This window comes from Drosophila suzukii, chromosome 2L (genome assembly GCF_043229965.1).
Source record: "Drosophila suzukii chromosome 2L, CBGP_Dsuzu_IsoJpt1.0, whole genome shotgun sequence".
Lineage (NCBI taxonomy): Eukaryota > Metazoa > Arthropoda > Insecta > Diptera > Drosophilidae > Drosophila > Drosophila suzukii.
The window spans coordinates 9588639-9610686 of NC_092080.1; the positions used below are offsets into that span (position 1 = coordinate 9588639).

At 36.4% G+C, this 22048-nt stretch overlaps 1 protein-coding gene across 2 annotated transcripts in view; it reads right to left on the reverse strand.

Moving 5' to 3' along the window:
* Positions 1-21676, reverse strand: part of Dyrk2 (Dual-specificity tyrosine phosphorylation-regulated kinase 2) — a 53355-nt gene extending 31679 nt beyond the window's left edge. The window contains exons 1-3 of one of the 2 annotated variants that reach the window (XM_036815646.3): positions 21189-21676; positions 8094-8158; positions 3044-3091 (exon numbers count right to left, since the gene is read on the reverse strand). The gene's annotated coding sequence lies outside the window, so the exon portion shown is untranslated. The remainder of the gene's footprint in view (positions 1-3043; positions 3092-8093; positions 8159-21188) is intronic. The other variant, XM_036815657.3, reaches the window with a different exon arrangement.
* Positions 21677-22048: the final 372 nt, after the last annotated feature.

Here is a 22048-nt window from a genome sequence, read left to right on the forward strand (position 1 = left end):
CATTTTTGCAGCTATTAGCTAACAATTCGATGCATGCAAAAGGTATATAAGTATCTTGAATTATTTATAGTTTTTTCGCTCGCCTTATCTAACCCATCTGTTCTATATAGAATTACGCGTGGCACATTCACAGCATCCATTGGCCAACGAATTTCGTAATCTTCTGAGAAAAGTGGGTTGACTTGGGTTGGTTACGTTTCAGTCGTCTGCTTTTCGCTTAGTGTGTCAGTCTAAATATATATGTTCGTACATTGTATCGCTGCATTTCAATTGTGCATTTCATTTGGGCACTGCAATCTCAAGAGATCTATGCCAATTGATCTAGAGATGGACGGGCAGGTGGGAGATGTGCAGAGCCAAACGTCGAACTGTTTTAGAAAATGGGTTCCTATCGCTTTAGTTATCTTCCCATGTGGATTCGCATTAATTTGTGGGAATGAAGCGGGCGGCATTGAGTTGATGAATTTTTGGGGGTAAATTGAAAGCAAAATACACAGCAAACTGTTTCTAACATTGTAGAATATTAAAAAAAAATAAAATATATATTCGAGGAAGAGCATTTTTATGTCACATACCCTAAAAATATACCCATAATTTTTCCATGATAACTTTTTACAATTTCCAGATTATAACTCATAGAGCATTTCAACTTCGTTAGTTCAACATTTGGCCACGATTTCCATGTGATATCTTTTAGCTTAATTGTTGCTACGTGTGTTTTGAGAAAAATGTTTGTTGTCTTGGGGTAATTGTTGCTTATTTGCCTGCTTGCCTGCCTGCCAGTCTGCTGATCGTTTGACCGATCCGTTTCGCTTGGCTGTTGTATAATGTCAATTACTTGTGATTTACGACAGTTTAATGACAGACGGCGATATAAACTCATAGGTTGCATGCGTTGAGGGTTTTCCAAGGAGAGGAAGGACGAGGGGCCATGTCGAATCGCATTCACATAATAGCTGCTACATGATGCGAGCTTAGCATGTGATGGATGCGATATTTCAGCGCTCGAATGGTGTGTTCTTGTGCCCAGTGTTGCATGTAATTGGCTCATAAAACTTTGCCCAAGAAAAAAACAAAAAAAGAGAGAATAGCCTTTGATGGACGCAGAGAACCGCAACTTTCAAAAGGGCAAATCGATTAGGTGCCCCGGCTCACTTACACACTTAGATGTCAATAACTTTTCTCATCAGTTAAGAGTCGAAGAACGTGTGTGACGCAATGAAGTTAGATGAACCTGAACTAAATCTAAACACGATGTCTCATCATTTGATTATTCATGAGACGAGTCCAAAACTTCAGGTGTTGGTGGCTCTTTCAGTCGCACTAAATAACAATTAGCTACATAAGGAAAAAGCTTTTTTGTTTTATTTTGCATTTCTGCTAAGTCCCCTATTGGGATAACGAGTTTTTGAAGAGGGGGCGCCAAAAATTTCACTTTGAGATACTGCCAAAGGCCACTAATCAAGTGGAAAATTAAATGGAGGGTGGTATGAAACATTATTGCAACGAATTCAATATACTTTTTAGCAATATAAAAAAGTAATTAACAATCCCAAAATTAAATAGGTAGGAAGATGCCCATTAAGTGGAAAGTCATTATCATAAATACATAAAATATTATTGGTGTTATTAAATAATATTATGAAAGTCATAAAACGGAACATATTAGATAAGATAAACAATAAATACTTAGGGAACTGAGGGTTTACAACTTCTTTATATGATATGCATAGCTACAACATGAGTATGCCAACAGGTTCTGTTTTTGCCAGGTGTTTTACCTTGTTCTTTTTTTTCCCCGTGTCTCTATACTTGTCTCTTTTTGGTTCTAAGCTGAGAGACCGACTACCGAAAGGGAAACGAACTCATTGAAATTCTTGACAGGTTAGGTGCGCGAATTGTTTGGGATAACAAAAGAAACACATCAAACCCATCTCGGGATAGAATAAAATAGAAAGGGGAAGACATGGAGAGCCGCCAGTTCTTAGGAGCTATCCTCTCCACATGTGGGCCACACCTCCCACCTTTCCCGCCCATTGACGCTTTCCCTGTTTTCCATTTAAGGCGCCGCCAATAAGCCCACTAAGTCCATCGCAAAGTTAATTTCCAACTGGCTTGACACAGTGGGCCACTAATAAAAGCAAAATATTACCAAAGTGTTGAGCCCCATAAAGCAGAAAAGTTTTAATTAGAAAAAAAAAAGCTGAGTATTATAAAGAGAAAAACTTTTATAGCATAAGCTTTAAAGTTTTCGAAATGAGAGGGCGTTGCGAGGGTTAAAATAGGACCAAGGACCTGGAACAAAAGATAGAGTTTGTGGCAAGTATCTGCCAGTTGGCAGACAGTAAAGTTGACACATATTGGAGTGCATTCATTGTTTTTTATCGCATACAGGAAGCCGGGAGAACTCTACTCGGGGTTATTACACTCCCCAGCTGGAAGCTTCTGCCAGCCAGTGAGTGCACTGATTTGTAGTTCTTCCTTTTTTTTATTACAATTCGCTTTCTATCTCCGATTCATGTGTTTATCAAGCCGCAAAGTTACTGGCTGATTAGAGAGTCGAGTCGCGTTGTCGTTGCCACTCAGAAGTGGGTCACCGATTTGTTGACTCTAAAGAGGCGGCACTATAAAAAGTATCACTTTGCGGCAGACACACATATTGATAAATCTTTGGGTTGCATTATGCATTTGGTTTCTTTGTACAAGTGGGCGACATTTTGTTGTCGCTGGTTTTATGGAGGAATTTACGATAGTTGTAGGAGTGCTGATTCCATATCAATCAATCGTTTTCGTAGCACTAGGTTAGTAGAGCAAATGGGGCAGAGGAGGTACTACATAGATAACGCTGATTTTGAATGGAGGCTAATGGGAGATTATTGACTCGTCGACCAGTGACCCTTGATGGGGATTTCGAAATGCTGGATTGCGCAAGAACTTTATTAGCCATTCGATACGGCCCGCAACAAAACTCAATTAATTATTATTTTTGTGTTCCCTTTCGGGTAACATGACACTCCAATCGGACTGCCAAAGTTCAACTCACCTTGTCCAAAAACAAAAAGGTTTACTCTTGCGCAATTTCTCAAGACGTCTGCAAAAAAACGGGAGGAAAGAAACATACAGACTATGGTTAGATAAATGCCAGACAGAATTACCATTCAAATAATAATAATTATTAATTACAGTCGTCGAGACAACTTGTTTTAGCGAGGCTATTAAAATTAATCAAAGTCGTTACGATACAACGCAGTGCCATGTAGGAGATAATAAATTGTGGTACTTATTCTACCTGAACCACATAAACAAAGTGCTACCAACAACCACCGGGAACACCCACCACCGACCAGGCAAAACTTGTCAACTGTAACGCAAGACAATCAAGACAAAGAATGCATAAATTAATATGCAGAGAAAACCGTGAAAAAACAGTCTATAATATGCCTCGGAATGATATCGACTGCGATGACGGGCCATGTAACTACTGCAAAGTATCATAAAAGTCAGGCTTATTTACGGGGAGGTTGGTACGTACTTATGCGTAGAGGAGGGAGTTTTGTTCTATAGGCAGACCAATTTCATGCTCGGCGGCGCAGTATCTTTTATAATTAATAGAGGTTGGGGCACAGCCAGTAAAAGCAACTTTAACCGAAAGTGGTTACATGATATCACAGCAATCACAACTTGTCAAGTGTCAGACAGAATTTCACAGACTGAAGGAAAAGTTTGCCAACTTTGTACCAGTTAACTTTTATGGAAAACAAAAGGGATGTGACATTCAAATTAAAAATGCTTCAAGGATAATGGTAGTTAAAGTTCTTTACTTGTTTTAATTTAAAAGAAACCCTTTCAAAATTTTATAAGAAATATAATATCTAATGTTCCCTTTTCTCCAATTGGGTTGCTATATTATTAGGCATGTAATGTTCTGTGACTGTATATATAATAGTTGTGGTTTGAGAAATCCAAACAAGCGCACAAAAAACCCCCATTAAGATATCTATTTAATGATCTCCATAACAATCACTTACGCATTATCGCTCCTCTGACGCACTCACACTACATCTTTCTCCCTTTCTCTAGCCGTAACCTCAAGTTCATTAGCACCCATAGAACCCCTCCTATTAAACTAAACTCGGGTAGTTACTACAACAAATTGCCAATCAACGTTGTCGTTGTCCTCGTCGTTGTCGTTGTCGTTCGTTGGCCCCAAAAAGGCGGACTAACCACCACCCACAATCCGCAATCCACCCTGCTGTAACAGCTGATGACACGCACTTTGCGTGTTTATTTAATAAATAAAAATTTGCATAAATTTGCCAATGTGAGCGAACGAATTTCAGAAGCCTTGTTGACATTTCTGCCTCGTTTGTGAAGCGTTGACGCAAGTCGAATAAAAATCCAGGCAAATTTATTCAGCTATTCCTCATGGGGTCTTGCAAAAAAAGAAAGGATAGAAAAGGATTCATTGCGCTAGATAATCTAAGTATAAAATAATACTGACATACAATAAGTCATAAATGCAAAATGGTTATATTTATGAGCAGCTAAAATGAGTTAAAGCTCAGCTTAAGATAAATATCAAACGACAAGCCATTTATTTTTATGATGCTCTGACATTTTAAGCATTATATTTCAAATAAATACAAGTAATTAAAATCTTTTGTAAGTTAGTAAAGTTCAAATATTGTTTTTTAAGAATTATTGTGAAACTTCATTCTTATTCTCCATTAATCTGTGATTATTAATTCTATTTCAATGAGTTATGACTCAATCTCTCATAAAAGCTTTTTCACTTACATATAAACACCTATTCCCAAAGAATTAATCTCGACTTAGTGGAGCACTTCCCACAATCCATTAGCTCCATCGGAGGTCTGTTCTTAAGCCGTGTCTTCGATTGCCTTGAACTCAGCCAAGCCCCAAGTCTTGTGTCAGCTCAAGTTTCTTTGTAGCCAGCCACTCATCATGTAAGCGATCAATCCCCAACTGCTTTGCATCATAACTCAGACGAACTAATAACCCGCCATCAGATTTCTCGGCGCCCCGCTAAAGTGTAACTAATATGCGATCTTTGCGATGGCTAGACCGTAGTGCCTTTTGATTAATGGATGCCGCTACTGTTTTTGGGAAGGGGAAGAGTGGTTAAGACTTACAAAAGCATAGAAATTTATGCGCCTTTTGATTCGAGACGCACGACGATCGCAACCATGGATCAGATCTCAAAACAAAGAGAAGAGCCAGAGGCGCAAACTACAAAATTATAGAAGATCGAGTTCTCGATCTTATTCTTGTTCGGTGTGGGCTTTCATTTGGCTATGGAGTTAATCGACTTTAGGAGATTGTGTGTGTGTGTGTGAGTGCCTTAAACGGCCAATCTGCAATGTTGAGCAAAATCATTTATCTTCCCCTCAATATCTAAAGTTAGAAGCAAGCTGGTTTCCTTTCCCCTGGTCAAACTTAAGCCACAATTAGCGACAATCATTTTTCATTTGTCAGCAATCAGATAGCCGAGTCATACATACATACAAATTATGACTGGTTAACTGGTCATTATATCTGAGTCTCAATGTCAAGTCAAGCCGAACCAAAACATAGTTCTGTTTGCCCAATTCACAGTGCAATTTTGTATCTTACAGATACACATAATAGTTGGGCTCTTGTGAAATATTCGTTATTATATAACGGGTTTTCTCTCTTTTGTTTCTTGTTGCTCGCTTTGGAATAATTATGCCAAATATTCAAATAAATTATCAACTAGAACAATTGGGTTGGGGAAGGGGTTGGGAGCGGTTCAACAGCTGCACAGTAGCTAGTAGATTTTCCAGCTTTTGTTGTTCACATTGTTGCACAAAAGTTTTACATGATAATAAATTTAGGTATGCGAGGGTGAGATAGAGCTAGAACTGCGGGCTATTCGTCTTTTCTTTCTTTCCCTCTACGAGGGGCTTTGAGATGGAGCTATTGTTTGGCGGCTTGGCTTACAATAAAGTTAGAACATGCATTTTGCAGGGTGTCGGCTTGTCAAATGACAAAAGCGCACAGAATGCGTACTAATGGATATAAATTAGATTACAGAAGAATTCAGAACGAACAAAGTGAGTTACTTAAATGGATTAGTAAGAAAAAAAGTTAATAAGATAAAAATAAAATGAATGGAATTTAATTTGAATAAATAAATGGAATTTAAGATAAAAATAAAATAAAATAGTACATTTTTATTTATAAAAAAATGTTTAAACCATTTCAAAGTATACTAAACTAATATATTCTTTCATACATCGAAACCAGAAACCTCTTCGAAGATAATTAACCATGCCCATTTCCGGATATTATCTTTTGCATATTGAAAAGCCTTCGAGACACGCTATTAGCGTAAATAATAATTCATATTCATTATGGCCATTAGCTATAAGGCTGGTGAATGGAATAGTTTACACTTGTCTACACTTGATTTTTCCTTGTCTTTCCCCCTATTTTCCCCATTTACGGCATGGAATTTTTCCGAGAGGGGCCAAAAAGAAAATGCAAATGCCTGTCGAATGCCAAGCAGTTGCCTTGGGATTGGAGGTGTTTTCTTGGCACTTGATTAAAATGCAGCGACTGCATTTCGATGGCCATAAGTGCCACTGCAACTGCGATCTATGGGCGTTGCACTTGTGATAATTCTTGATCCGGGAATTGGCGGAAGTTTCATTTTACTCAACAAACAGCTGGAGGGTGCGGTCTGAGAACTCTATATCTATTCCATACCGTCAACCCTCATTTCTCTTTTCTTTTGTAGTTTGCCGACCATCTGACATATCAAATATTTAATCATCGCATGTTTTACCTTAAAATTTATTCTTTTGCGGTTTGTTTATATATGTATGTTTATATTTTTTATTGCTTTTACGATCGCTTCTCATGTGCAATAACCTTGCCAGCAAAAGCTCAACAAACTTGACATGGAAGCATTTCGCACAAAAAACACTGCCAATTCGCAACAAAAAAGGAATAAAAAGAGTCAAAAGCGCCATCTAAGATAAGTTCGAATTGGCTTTATTTTTGATGTTTTTCGTTTTTTAAACCGATCTTATTCAGCGCGGCAAGCATGAAAAGTGGCTCATTGAATGGCTCTTGTTTAGCTTGATTTCATTGTACTCACATACATATGTTCGTATTCGTACTTTACGATGTTTACATTTCACTTTGCTTGTTTGTTGCGATTTATTTAACTTCCTAGCCACACAAGGCTGAGGTTGACTTTCACGCATCATGAAAACGTCCGTCTCGTGTTGAATTCCATTTCATTACCTCCATTTACAGTTCTGTATTATTTTGTAATTCGAAATCGATTTCGCTTGGCAATTTGTGTGGAAGTGTCTGAGCAACAAGGTTGTTCGTTTACTCATCAAGCTTTATGGTTTTGTTTTACGAAAGATCTTATCGCAAAGGGGTATCAAATGATACCATGTAATAGGCTGCGATTTCAAGTGGAAGGTTCTTTTTACTAAGAACTTTTAAACAAAGAAATGATCACGAGTGATTTTGATAGTACAAATTGTTTAGTTTCCTCAAGTATACATATGGTTCGGCTGTAGAAATATTTATTTTAACCGTATGTTTAAGCAATCATATGGGTATATTTCTTGAATCTTTTTTTTCAAAACGCTACTTCCGCCTGTTCTTTTTTAATGAAACTTTTTCTTATCACTACGGCCTGCTTCCAGCTGTTCTCGCCATTTACATTGAAATGGGAAGGAATTGATATCGACAAATGGTCACAAAGCAATAAACAAAGCTGTGATTCCATATTGCGCCGCCATCAAGTCATAGAAATGCGTTGTTTATTCATTATTTGTAGGAATTATCTAAAAATGCAATAAATCGCAATTATTTTTGCATACATTTTTGAAGCCCAAGATAAAGTCAGATTGAGAAAAATGAGTCTAGTCTGAATGAATTCACTTGTTATTCACTGCGCAGCCATTTGAATCTCATTAACGCGCAGTAATGCTTGAAAAGCAGTTTAGTCTTCGACAGTTTATTTGCATAAAACTTAATCCAGTAATGCGGAACATTTGATATACAAAATAGATTTTGAGAAAGCTTACCTAAAATTACATAAGTCGGTTCTGTGTAGTTTCTCACAATATGTTCTTATCAAACATAAAGATTTCTGTAAAGATAAGAAGTGAATTTGGTATTAAGGAACAGCGAATTAATCAATCAAAATTTAGATATTACTAATCCCTTGCCACCCGAATTGTCGAGCCAGTTATGTCACTTCTATGATGACCCTGTTCTTACTGGAAACACCCATGTTATCTTTTTACAAACAGTACCCAAAAATAAACAATTTTAAAATTACTCCGCATTTAAATTATGAAATAAAACCCGTAGAAATTCCGTATATATACCTAATACCATCTGTACCTTATCGAGGTGCGTGTCTGCAGCGTAAATATTTGGCTGATAAGCAAGGGGGTAAATCAAATCTCCGGAATACCAGTTTGCCTAATCAGTAATTGGGGGCGTTTGTGAGTCAGAGCTTGATAGCATGTGGGAATCCAATTTGTTATCACTTTCAATGCATTATTCATAACATACATAAACTATGCGTTGTTGCTATAAGTTAACTAGTTTGTATTCAGAAATCAACACAAAGTTACTCTGGAATGCAATATTATAATGTAAATCCTTTGTGCTTGCCATAGGTATTAAAATTATTGAGGATTATCATTTTAATACTCAAAACAATCCATAAACCTTTAATAAAAATCTTTTTTATGCGTTATTAGTGAAATAAACATATTTTTTTTTTTAAAGAAATCCCACAATAAATACGTTAATCAAAAACTGATTAAGAAACATAAGTACAACAGAGGAAAAGCTAAAGACAAGCAATAAATTAGCAACTTAATTTCAGAGATTACCCCTCCTTATAAAAGGCAAAAATCGAAAGTGTCGACGGACTGGGAAACATTTTGCAAGGCTCACAAATCTTAAGATCGTGTTGGGTCCGGTGTTTATTTGCTTGGCTGTGAATCACGTCGGAGATTCAATATATTGCGTTTTGTTTCGTTTAATAATTTGCATGCTTGGGCAATTTTTCATTTTATATTTACTGAGCTTCCTTGAGTTCCACGTATTGTTTATGTTTCGAATGCAGCTGGCAAAGTCCACCAAGCCCCCAAAAAAATCTGAGTTCAGAAACTCAAAATATACCCAATAAATTATTGATATCCTGTCATTATAAATCTTTGAAAAAACTATGATGAAATATAATTTAATTTGTTTGCCTTGCATCAACTGATTTGTTGAACTTAAAAATAAAAAACTATATTTTTCCTCTTTGGACAATGTGGCCTCGTAAAAATCAGAAGACAAAATTGGCAAGTGAAAGCGCCAAACAAAAAATGGCAAGAAATAATACAATTCGAATGATAATATTGCTCAGCTTGACCAGCATCTGCTGTTTCAGTTTATTTTGATTTTGAATCTATTTTATGGTCGAACCAATGGATTTTTGACTGTCCGCATAAAGTGAGGCACGTAAATAAATTCGATTTGAGAGCCACTCCGATTGCTGGTCGTAAAAATAATAATAAATCATTGCCATCGATCGAAGACGTAATCAACAGTGGCGAAGATCATTAAGTGAATATTATTATTTGGGTTTCAAATTGCTTGCCGACACTTTCACACTTGCACTGAAAGATATCTGTTACGAAACAGTTCTCAAATCCAATTGACACTTTGGACAATGCCAAATCAGAGCGAACTCAAAACAGACATGGCAACAGTGTTTGCCAAGACGGAAAATCCAATTAGTAAAATCACATAGAGTCAGCAAAGCGCGTAAAACCAGAAAGACCCCGACAAAAAAATGTGCGAGCAGAAGCGTCACTTATCTACAAAGTCCCAGAGCCCCGAGGAAAACCCGAAAAAATAAAAGGCAAACGTATAAACAAATCTCTTTCAGTCGTATTGAAATATAGTATCCTGTAGATACAAAAAAAATACATAAATACTGTCTGAGCGCAGCTGTTAATTTAACAACAGACAGACGGGGAGAAATATGATTAACCGCAGAGTAACGATACAAAATGGGTGTTGCAACTCGCAGACCAAGTGTTCAACTGGCAACTGCCAAGAAAAACCAAGCCGAAATTGCATGATTTTTCCACTCATAATGAAACCGAAAGCAGACAACAACTGCTGCGAAAATCTCCTCAACAGTTTTGGCGTAAATTAACGTAAAATACTCGAAAGCTGTTAGGCCAAGACAGCAGACACATTGTACAGCCCCCATGGAGAGTGAGTTTGGAGTGCGGATTGGAGTTTAGCCTAGCTGGCAGCACACCTTGATTTACCTGCGCACAGAAGTCTAAAGCTCTACCTCTATACCTGTGTACCTGTATCTCAATCTCCAGCTACCGATCCCCCAAATCTGGCCAGCACGATCATTATGAGGAATGAACAGCATCTAAACGATTATGGTTTGGCGACTGGCAGTAGTTAAATTTGTCGCTTGCATATCTACCATATAAAAGGTATCCTAAGGTGCTCAAAGCACGTGCAGGCTGGCAATCATTTTGATGGAGATAGCCAAGGTAAGAAAAGGCATATAATGTGCAGTGAAACCATTAAATACTCTGCTTTTTAACCAAGCAACTTGACTTTATTTGGCTTCTTATTTAGTTAGGCAACAGAAACTTGTTTAAATATTTTTAAAAGCAAGAAAAATTATATATTTTATAGAGCTAGTAATTAAAATAAAATTTAGAATTGCAGTTCATCAAGTTGTGCATAGATAGACTAAAAACCTTATTGCCATTTAGTACCTCTTTTGACAATAACTATAATATTTTTATTATATCCACTTTATATTTATCTGTTTATATATTTATGTTTCTTAGTGACCTATTTTGTATTTAATTTAAAAAAAGATGTATAGAAATAAAACAATTTGTTGCCTGCCTTTCAGCAATTTTCAAAATACATTTTTATCCAAAAAGAAACTAAAGAAATAAATGTTAAAAATTATGGTGCGCAGCAGAAACAACTTTTGTGTAATTATTTTATAGTTTGAATTTCTTTGGTTGCCCCTCCACCTCCATTTCCACCCACTTTGACGCCTATCGACGAGGTGAATTGCGAGTACGCCTACTTTTTACATCATTTATTATGTGGGCAAACTAATAATGAATGCGTTTTGGCCCAAAGGGGGGTAGATTTTTGGTATTGGGGGGAACTGGCTGGAAATATTGCATGTTTCCTAGTGGCACGCTTCGCTGATTACTTCTGCGTTTGCCAAAGCACTCGGCTGCAACCAAAACACCAAATGTATGATTCAATAAATCTCTCTTTGAGTCCATGTTTCGGCTTAAGTAGCCAACTTATGGGTAGGATTTTTTACCCACAGATACACTTGTGTATAGTAGTATACCGAGTATCTGTGGGCGTCTCTACCATTTCGTGAGCTCGATGAGTGTCAAGAACTTGTCTTGGCCATAAAGAGAAACCGGCAGAAATGTGCACCAAATGCAGCAGTCAAACAATTTTGATTTTAGTTTCAGCCTTTTTTTTTTTGTTTTGTTTTGCAAAAAGTTTAACCAGTTTCCCCACTAGTTGACAGTTGGCAATTGAAGTCTTTTTATGGCAACTTGCAGAATGAGGAATACGTTAACTGGCTGACAGCCAAATGGAAGAGTAGGCCGCAGCTCAACCAAAGGTTGCGATCATGGACCATGGAGCGGTTGGTGTTTTGTAGTTTAGGAAAATAACTTAAACATGATCTACTAATTTTATATTCTCGAGAAGAAAAAAAACCAACCAACAAAGGACAAAGTCAATAAACTTTGGATCAGGTTAACCATCCCACAATAAAAACAGTGCAACCATAAATCCCGCTCACAGAACGGGTTATAACTGATTCTGCACCACGATCTCCAACTGATAACCCCCACAATACCAATTGCAGGTAAAAATTCTAAGCTTGGCAAGAATACAAACAAATCAAAACTAGAAGTGCAGCAATAAATGAGAGGGATATATACAAAAGCTATAGTTGCAGACTGAGGCGACTTTCAACAAAGCATCGCCTATGAACCTGGCAACCGGTTTGGCTCCTCCATATAGACAACAAGCAAATAGTGTAAAAAGCACAACCTGAGAGGCCATAAAGCAAACGAGCGAGTCGCAAAGGGCAGGCCGCAGAGTACACAGATCTTAAAAAGCTTGGCTTACACGTACAACTGATTAAATATCAATAGAGTGCTTTTTTTAAATTTATTTTTGGATATTATGATACCAAAATCGTGAGATTTTAATATTTTTACATATATTTTAAACACGTAATAGTGATTTAATATCAAATGTTACTGTTTTGGTTATTTTGATATCATAATCATATATATTAATATTATTAAATATTATTATTTACAAATTATCATCATATCATCGTATATATCATATATATCGTATCGATATCATATCATCGTATCAATACGTTTTTCTCTGTGTACAAGTAGTACTGAGAACTGCGACCGAGACTTGAGCCAGACTTGAGATACTCGCACTTTTGGGGTAGATACAAAATCGAGTTTCTCCCGCTCCAAAAGAAGAAATCCAGGAGCTTCGCGACGGAGGCTCGGGCCTTTTGGTCAATGACTGCCGGAGAACCTCGGTTGCCCCCTTCTGAAAACAGTTGACTTGACCATCATTATCATCATTCATTTTTCATGGCTGAGTGCCTGGCAGGCAGTTAGCTCTGATTGTTTACAGCTGCCGTAGTACAAGTTAAAATCTAAACTGGTTTTCCGCCCAGCTGTTAGCTCCAAGCCAGGGTCCAGAAACTCAAGAAACCCAAGAGACCCAAGAAACTCAATATGCCCAGCGCACACACAGGATGCAGACGGTCGTCAAGTGGCTTGGCTGGTTGACCAAGGAGTCCAATGAGCCGATTTGCGAGCGGGTGCGGTTGGGTTTGACTTGACCCAAAACGCTTCTCGAAGACACCGTCATGTTTTTTTTTTCGGCCCGGTCTGCGGGTATGAAAATGATGAAATTCTCGGGTCTTGTCTTTGTTCTGTCTTTTTTTTTTTTGGTGCTGTTGCAACTCATTATTTTGCGGTTGAAGAACCAACTTTTGTTATGGCGTTCAAGTGCATAAACATCTTCCTCTTGGCCTTTTTAAACGGTAAACGATATATACGCTGATGTTGTTGTCATGGCATAATCTCCAAGGCATTAATACAAGTCCGCAGTCTTAGTCAGAGATCTCCAGTGAGATGAAAGCGGTTGGGTTCTTGTGGGTGATGAAATGTGATGATCGTATTTGCGGTCACCGAGGTGAGTGGGGCATAAAAAAGAAGCTAACGGAACAATGTTTTTTTTATAATTTATGGATGAGTGTGCCAGAAGCGGAAGGTAAAAACACAGTGCGTTTCAGAAAAAAAGATTTTAAAATTGGGGTAAATACTTTGGGGAAATATTTGGGAAACTAACTATATCTTAAAAAGTTTATGAAATTACTAACAACATTTACAACATAAGACTTAAAAGTAATAAATAACTTCTTTTTTTTTAAATTTTATTTTACCCTATAAAGAACCTTTTATAAAAAGGGCCAGACAAGTATGATACGCAATGCCTTCAAATGATAAATTATGTAAACATTTCTTTTTTCGGTTTCTCTTTAATTGAAGTTTGGGTCAGTCGAGGAACTTCGTTTCTTTTCTTCAGCGTCATTTCCATTTCTGTCAGTTATAATTAAAGTTAATTCACTACCCCAAAAAAAAGTAAAGTCAAAATTTTAATTAATTATGAAAAGCGATGATATCGAAGTGGAATGAAGTTTAATTATACAATCAGCTAATCAAATCACAATGCTGAGTCATTCCGAGGAGTTTCTCTCATGTTTGGAAATACCAATTACATTTTCTGGAATCTTGTTGAGAAAATCAAATCCAAGCCAAGCACTCAATCATATCGATGCAAGCCCACAAGCCCGGCTTAAAATATGCAAGTTTTTCAATTTACTGTGATTTCCATATTCTTTGACAAATTTCGTTGCCAGGCAGGGGGAAAATCTTAATTAGGCGTTTCTCTCTCTTGTTTGCCAGTGGGCAGCCTACTGCTCACCTGCCTCCTCACCTGGTTTTCCTCCATCGAAAACGCCTCGTTGAATGTTTGAGCAGGTTGTGTAATCTTTTGAGCTTAACTTACAAAAACAAACTTGGACCTGACACCCTACTTCGATGCTAATGGCAATTAGAAAATAACACAATGAAAATCTAAAAACTTTCAACAATTGCACAGTATTTGTCAATAATATTTATAAAATATGCAAACATTAAATATTAATTAATCTAGCATGACATGGTCATGTCTTAAGGTTAAACCAAACTTTTAACAACTCTATAAAAAGTTTAACCCAACTAATGAAATATTCCTCGCCCCGTCTAGACAAAAACCAATGCCAAATCAGAATTATTATCTTGCCAAGGTGTTAACATTAGAAAAAATACAAATAAATAAATAATTAAACAATAATTACGACATCTAATCGGTTGACAGGGAGAAAATGCAAATCACCAGCTGCGACATGGAAAAAAATGTTAACTAATTACAAAGATTCTTACGACAAAAGTGTAAGTGATAATTAGAAAGAGGGAGAGTGGCAGAGAAGCGGGGAGCAGTAGACAAAGCGTCGATGTTTAAGAGTTAATTACAGCTTTTAAAAACATTTTGCGATTTCACTTTTTCAAATGCAGAAATAAAAGGAAAAACGCTTTAGACTTGACCCACATATCAACAGAGTGAGTGGTCCGAAGAGAACCGAGAATCAAGTAAAATTGAAAACCGAAATATCCAAAGCACTTGGGGCAGAGTTTACTCATCGAGTGCGTTACGCCCTCGTGCGTATTTCTCTCACGACCAAGACCCAATTTTCGATGACAAAAAGAAAACGAATTCTCATTGAGACCCCATATTGAATGTCTTTGCGTGGTCTCGATTACAAAGGCAGAAGCTAAAGAGCAGCCAGAAAATCTAACAAAGATCTTGGCGACAATTATAAAAAAAAAAAACCGAACATGAGTATGTTTCTATAAAAACTCTGGCCTCAAACACGCAAATCTTGTTGGACTTTTGCTTATGTTTCTGCCCACTGATGGCAGTGCACTTGAAGTAGTTCATCACCATGTTCCACCCACGAAAATATGAATATTTTGAACATGGAAAGTCCATCGAAGGCCTCCTTTCCCTTGTCAAAAACTATCTGCGGTTTAGCATTGGGGGAAATTCCTAGAAATCTTTTATGAAAATACAAATTTAACATTGAGATTTAGACACTTAACCGTGTTAAAACATAATTGGTTATGAAGTCAAAGTCTTTGTTTTTTTTCCTCTGGGGTTTTTGTTAATTAAATAAGTGCGTGGATGATGTCGTCTCCATAATCAATTTCAATTGAAGGTGTCAAGCTGGGCCCAACTGAAATAGAAACTGACGTAGGCCGGCTTAATTGTTTGCCAGTTGGAAATTCGCCCAGAGAAGGTTATCTGTGCGATAGAATTTTACTGAGTGGGCGGAAAATCAAGGGAGCTCATTTAACCGAAATTAGGGCAATTAAACTGAATATTCTGATTTTCACTGAATCCAAGGGCAATTGCTATTTAGAACGCTTACCCAATTCAAAGGAATTTAACTAATATCCCATCATCAGAACCTTACTCACTGTTGTATAGAAAAGGTTGACTCACCGAAACTGCAAATAGAAAGGGAAAAGGGAAGTTAAGATCTTGTTCATAGTAGTTTCTGATTAATAGTTTCAACAAGGTATACAAGTGCAAAAGGAAATGCCAATTTCTTTATTTACTTGAAATGTGTTGTTAACAAGTCACGGGTTTATTTTAACTTGGGACAAATGTATTAGTTTAGTGAGTGAAGTGCTATTACACCAATCTTGATTATTCGTATAGCGATTAGTTGATAAATCGCTCACTGTCTATCTAGCTCGTTTATCTATCTAATCTTTCCCAGATACCTTATGGAAATTAGAAATTCAATTTACATAGCCAGTTTCTGAGTCTGCATAAAATATTCGTCAACAAATTTATTCCCAGCGACACATGCTACTAGCAATTAACAAAATGTTTTTATTTATTTTATCGCTATCAAGCTTAGAGATAAAGAAAAACTATGAACTGATAAGAATATAGAGCGTTTGAGAAAAAGAAGGCACAGAAAAAATCTAGAGAGACGCAGCGGAAGTAGCACGCTTTCAACGTATAGCAAAAATCAGCTGATTTTTTTAGAAGCTTGAGCTTAGGCTAGATCAAGAAACCCTATAAATATATGTATACACAGTATTACATACATAAAAACACAACGTGCACGGCGCTTACTAACTATATTCGAATCTTTCCTATAGAAATTCTCAGAGAACTGTGACGCACTTCTCTCCCAATGTTCAAAGCTAAATTTAACAATAGAGAAAATCTAAATGTGTAGGAACCAATTATTATTTTGCGTGAGTCTCTCCCCACAAGACTTTGTTGAATAATCAGCTGATCGGATAGTCTCTCAAAGACACCTGCTCTTTCTGAATGATTCTCCAACTTCGTGGGGCTTTTCTCATGGGATTCATCTCAAAATTCATTGGAACCATAAAATTTGTCACCCAATTTAGGCAGAAGTTAAAAACGACTTTGCCTTCAGCTTTCTTCAACATTGTTAAGTTTATTTTACTTGATAACAAGCCTGATTTCTCATCAATGACGTAGAAAGATTAATCGAAATCGGGTTTTTGCCGTATGCGGACTATGATGTTGGGTGATAAGACGTGTTTATCTGCTATGGTCAAATTCAATTATTCCCTGACTACAAACAATGGTTCTTTTTGTGACTTTCAGTAGTCTATCAAATTGCCGTCAATAAAATGCTTATTTGGTAAATAGAACTTTGGCACTCCAGTTCAGTTATGGTGTTCTATTTAACTTTGATAACCACAAGGGTGTGTGTTTAGACATTTGACATGTGTGCATGAGTGTTAAAATTTAACCGATTGTACTTCAATGTCGAGTATCTAAGGACGGAACTTTTCTTGTTTACTTAAGGGGTTAAGATTATTTCAAGTACTCGACTTAGATTGGGAACATCAGATTGTGGCAATGACCCGAAAAATAAACAATTTTCGGGTAGGTTCGTTGGGATTTAATATAAACAACATAAAATAGTATAGGATATAAGACAAGATACTGGAAATGTGTAAATATTTAATTGGATCTTATAAATTGACGCATAAACCAATATGTTAGGGTTTTAAGATCGCTCTTTTTGGTTATTGTAAACTTTCCAGCTTCATCTCATCTGGCATGCTTCACTTATTCTTCGTTCTTAACAGCCACTCAGCATTTTCAGTTTGATAGTTTTTCTTTTTCTTTATAGCCACATTTCATGCAAATTGGTTTGGCCCCTCGAGGTTTGGCTGGGGTCACCTAACGGCTGTTTCATCGCTGTTTATTTGCACAGACCCAAAAACTTACTCGACTTCTCTTGAGACGAGGCCGCATAAACTTTTTTTTGCGCACTTCATAAAAAATTGCGCAAAACAAGGTAAACAATGAAGAAAACTACAAAATAAATACTTATAATAATAACATTTTAGGGTCCGTTAGGAAACCCCTTGTGGGGCCAATGTGGGTTACTTTTTTATGACACTTAACCCAGACCCGGTGAGGGATATGTAGGTATGAAGATCCATATGCAAATATGGCTACCCGGCGTAGGAACCAACCGAATCACACCTGAGGGCATCGCATAATTGTGTCACTGTGAGTGAATTTCATTAGAATTTCTGAGCAGGCTTTCATCGGAACGAGCCAGCACAAAAGAAATTCATTTAATTTTCTGCCCCGAATTTGCATAAGTTGATGAGTTTTGTCTCTTTGTTGATAAATACATATGAAATTGAAGTTTAAGAAACAGGCAACTACCCACCATTTTCCCTACCCAATAAGAAACTACCTAAACATCTTATTATGAATATGGTTTAAAACATAGATCCAAAACTAAGTGATCTCAAAGCATTTAGTTTTTAAAAACCTTCAAAACATTCCGATTTTCTATATACCAAAGAGTTCCACAGCCTTCAGCATTTGAATATAATTAATTGAGTTTCTCAAATCCAATTAGCACCCAAAGTAAACTTTCGAATGCTGAAATGTAAAAATCATTCGATAACCTTCTCATGGAAATGAGAGATGAGTTTCGGAACCCAAAATAGATGGTTTTTACGGGGCTGCCGGCAAAGACAGAACATCATCTGAGTGAAATGGAAAGCTAAAAGCTAATCAAAAACATACAAAACGTGTTGCAAATTGTATGCAGGCCAAGAAAAAATATCTAGCTCTCTGGATATGATTAACAAACCCGAAAAGATTAATAACAATGCTTAAGAGACCTGAGACAACCACGCGTTGATTAGCCGGCCCTAGGGTAACAAAAAATGAGGAAAGTATTTTATCTGAAATTTCACTGCATCATGTTTCTCTTGACTTGGTATCTCAATCCGATTTCGTGAGTTTGGTCGGCTTTAATGTAAGCCAGCCGATTTTAATCTTCATTTAGTGCCTCAGATCGTTATCGACAGCTGGAACCGCAAATGGCATGGCATTATAAATTGGTCTGGTCCTCAAAGTTCTTCGATTGGTTTTTTTAATCGCCTACACAGAGAGAATTATTTAAGTAATTTGCACTCAAATTGAGTATTTTTGTACTCAAAAATTCAGCATGAACAAAAATTCTCACAATGAGTGCAAAATACTCACTTTCAGTACAAAGTTCTCAAACAATTTGTACTAAAATTGAGTACATTTGTGCTCTTTTTTGAAAATTTTTCCTCAATATGAGTACAAACTGCATTCATTTTAAGAAAACATTTGGCTTGAATTTTAGAAACGAGTATCTCCTTTTCTCATACTGAGAAATTCCAAGTGCTCAAATTGAGAAACAAGTTCTTGATAGTGAACTTATAAATTCTTAAATGAAGAACTTTTGCACTTAAACCCGCTCCACCCATTCCCAGAAAAAAGGTAAAATATTTTTTTTCATTATATTTTGTAATACAGTTATATATATACAAACATATTATTTTTTATTTAAGTTTATGTTCCATGTTATAATATTATTCCCTTAGCTGTCTGGTCTAGCGAAAAGCAAAGAGGCTGAAAAGAAAACGTTATTGTTAGCAAATATTGTAAATATATATGCATATATAAATATGAAACAATAAAATTAGAATGTTATTAAATGTACATTTAAAATGCATGTATGTATGTATGTACATTATACATATGTAAAAAACTAACAAAACTAGACACGTGCTTCACGCCACTTACAATCGCACATACATACATATTGATGTACACGCTTTGGCAATATTTTTGCAGTGTTTGTTTATTGTATCATTATTAAGCACATTATAAATACAGTTAAAATTAAAGAACTTACCCCCGAGGTACGGAAGGGTGGCACGAATGTCCAGTTCACTACAAAAGTTTTTTAACTTTGTGTTACGCGCACGTCTTCACTTTGCTAAATCACACGGCAAATGACAGTCACACAAATGCGGCGCGTACCACTTTACACACCCATTAGTGAGAAAGAGACAACCATATACGCAACGAACTAAAGACCGCTCATCTCTCGTCTCGTTCGCAGAACGGAATTCTCTAGAACCCATTATGAGAATTCGCAACTCATTTTTGAGTATATCGGTTACTCATATTCAGAATATTAATTCTCAGGATGGAAAATGAAGAACACATTTCCTCAAACTTAGAATTTTGTGATCAAATCAAGTTATTTTTCTTAAAATGAGTGCAACTTTTCTCAACGTGAGCTTTTTCCACAAATTTTGTACTTAAATTGAGTACATCCTCAAAATGAGAATACAAATTCTCAATTTCAGAACGTCATAATTTTCTCTGTGTACTCTCTTGTGTTCTTCTCTGTTTTGTTTTCCTCTTGTCGATTGTTCTTGAAATATGTTTGACTTTGAAAAGCAGAGGCAAAAAAACAAAATTAGAATACGAAATCCATTTATGTCTATCCTCGAGCAAAATCTTTCAGTAGCCACTCAGGGCAAAAGGTCATAAAATCGATATTAGCTTTTAAGCATACAATTTTTATGGTATTTTAAGTTCATAAGCGTGGGATACGAGAGATTTTTAAATAGCAAAAGTTAAATAGATTTCCGCACAGTTTATAACAGGTGTCATATACAAAGTCGTAGTATTGGTATTGTACTGCTCTCATTTTAAAAACTAATCTCATCTGCCGGCTGAGGTATTACAGTTTTGTTTATAAACATTCGAGGGCTTTTTAAGGGAGATTAGCGAAATTCGAGTGAGCAAAAACATTTGTCAAAACGAGTGATATAATACTAATTATAATACATACACGATGATGGTACATTAACTCATGCGATAATAATAATGTACACTTGATGTCAATGTACTTGGCGAATATGTAAGGCAAAATTAATTCATATTGTTTTAAATGAGATAATTAGCATCAGCTGAGATCGCTACTGAAGATTAGCAACTTACTAACGAAATGAAAATAAATTAATGAGGTTTTTTTTTTCTTTTAGGATTCTTTATTATTTAGATTGAAAATTATAAGAATTTTTTTGACTTCATCTAAGAAAAATGTGTTTGAATATTATCATAACAAAATTACATATTATTGGACTATGTAGTTCCATAAACCCCTATAATTTTCCTCCTCTTTTCTCTATGAATGATTTCCTTTAATTGAAATTTTTTCTTTTATTTTTATCCCTTAAGTATTCAATCCCCTTTGATTTCCGTCACTTTTGTGCTCGGATTTCAATGGTTTGCCGCTCTCAACTCAACTTCTATTATTGCCAAGGACATTATTGCAAAAGTTCTCATGCACACGCACACACTCTCAGATTCGCATCCTTGATGCTGCACAACTCTCGCGCTCTCACTCTAATTTTCTCCCGCTCTCTCTCTTTCTCTCGTGTGCGACAAAAAACTTCGTTTTCGGAGTTTGCACATAGATCTCTCACATCTCTCGCATTATTGTTGCTTTTTTACGGGGGTTGGGGAACCGAAAACTCCGCGAGTGTGTATACCTCTATGACAGACCAAAATTCACATATAATTCGTACCTTCTATCGTCTATCTCCGGATCTCTGTTTTGGTTTCTGGTTTTCTCAACTTATTGCACACCAAATCACCGATTTTCCTGTTATTATTTGTTAAACTGTTAAACACTTTAGCATCTGTGCTCTGCGCAATGCTAATTATTAAGATCAGAAAACTTTAAGCGGTTATTTTAATTTGTTTGCAATTGAATTTGATAAATTTAGCGGGATTTGTGTTTGCTGGCTATTCCATTCAAAAAATCGCGTTTGCCTTTGATTTACCGTTGCTGCGACGAATTTCACTTTCGACTCGCGAGCGTTATGAGTTGGATGTATATTTTGGTTGGGGATATTTTTTATTCGACTCCGATTCCGAGTTTTGAACGCCTGCAGTTCTCTAAACGAGCCTCAAACAATGCGCCCGAACAGAAAAAATTGAACCTCGCTGGTTTTTCCAACTCGTCCGCTCCGCAACCGCACAAGCGCGATATTTTCAACCGAATGAACGACTCGACTCGACCAGAAAGCAAACGCACCCCAAACAACAGTGATGACAAAGTCTTGGCGATAAAATAATACATATTTCTGGTGGGAAAAAATATGATACAATTATAATACTGTTTTCCTGAACTAACCTTTATAATAGAAACCGTCATAGGTGAACAAAAAGTTTCACTGGTTCCTGTTATAACCGATTGTCAGATTAAGAAAACGTTAACCTTACTTTTGCGAACTAATTGTAAGGTCCTTTTTTCAATCCTTTAAAAATCTTTTTTTAAATATATTTAAATATTGCCCCAAAAACCAAAAATGTTTATGATCTTTGAATTTTTATTTTATCCGTCGTTATAAGATACATTTTTATCTGCTAGCTTTTTCTTATT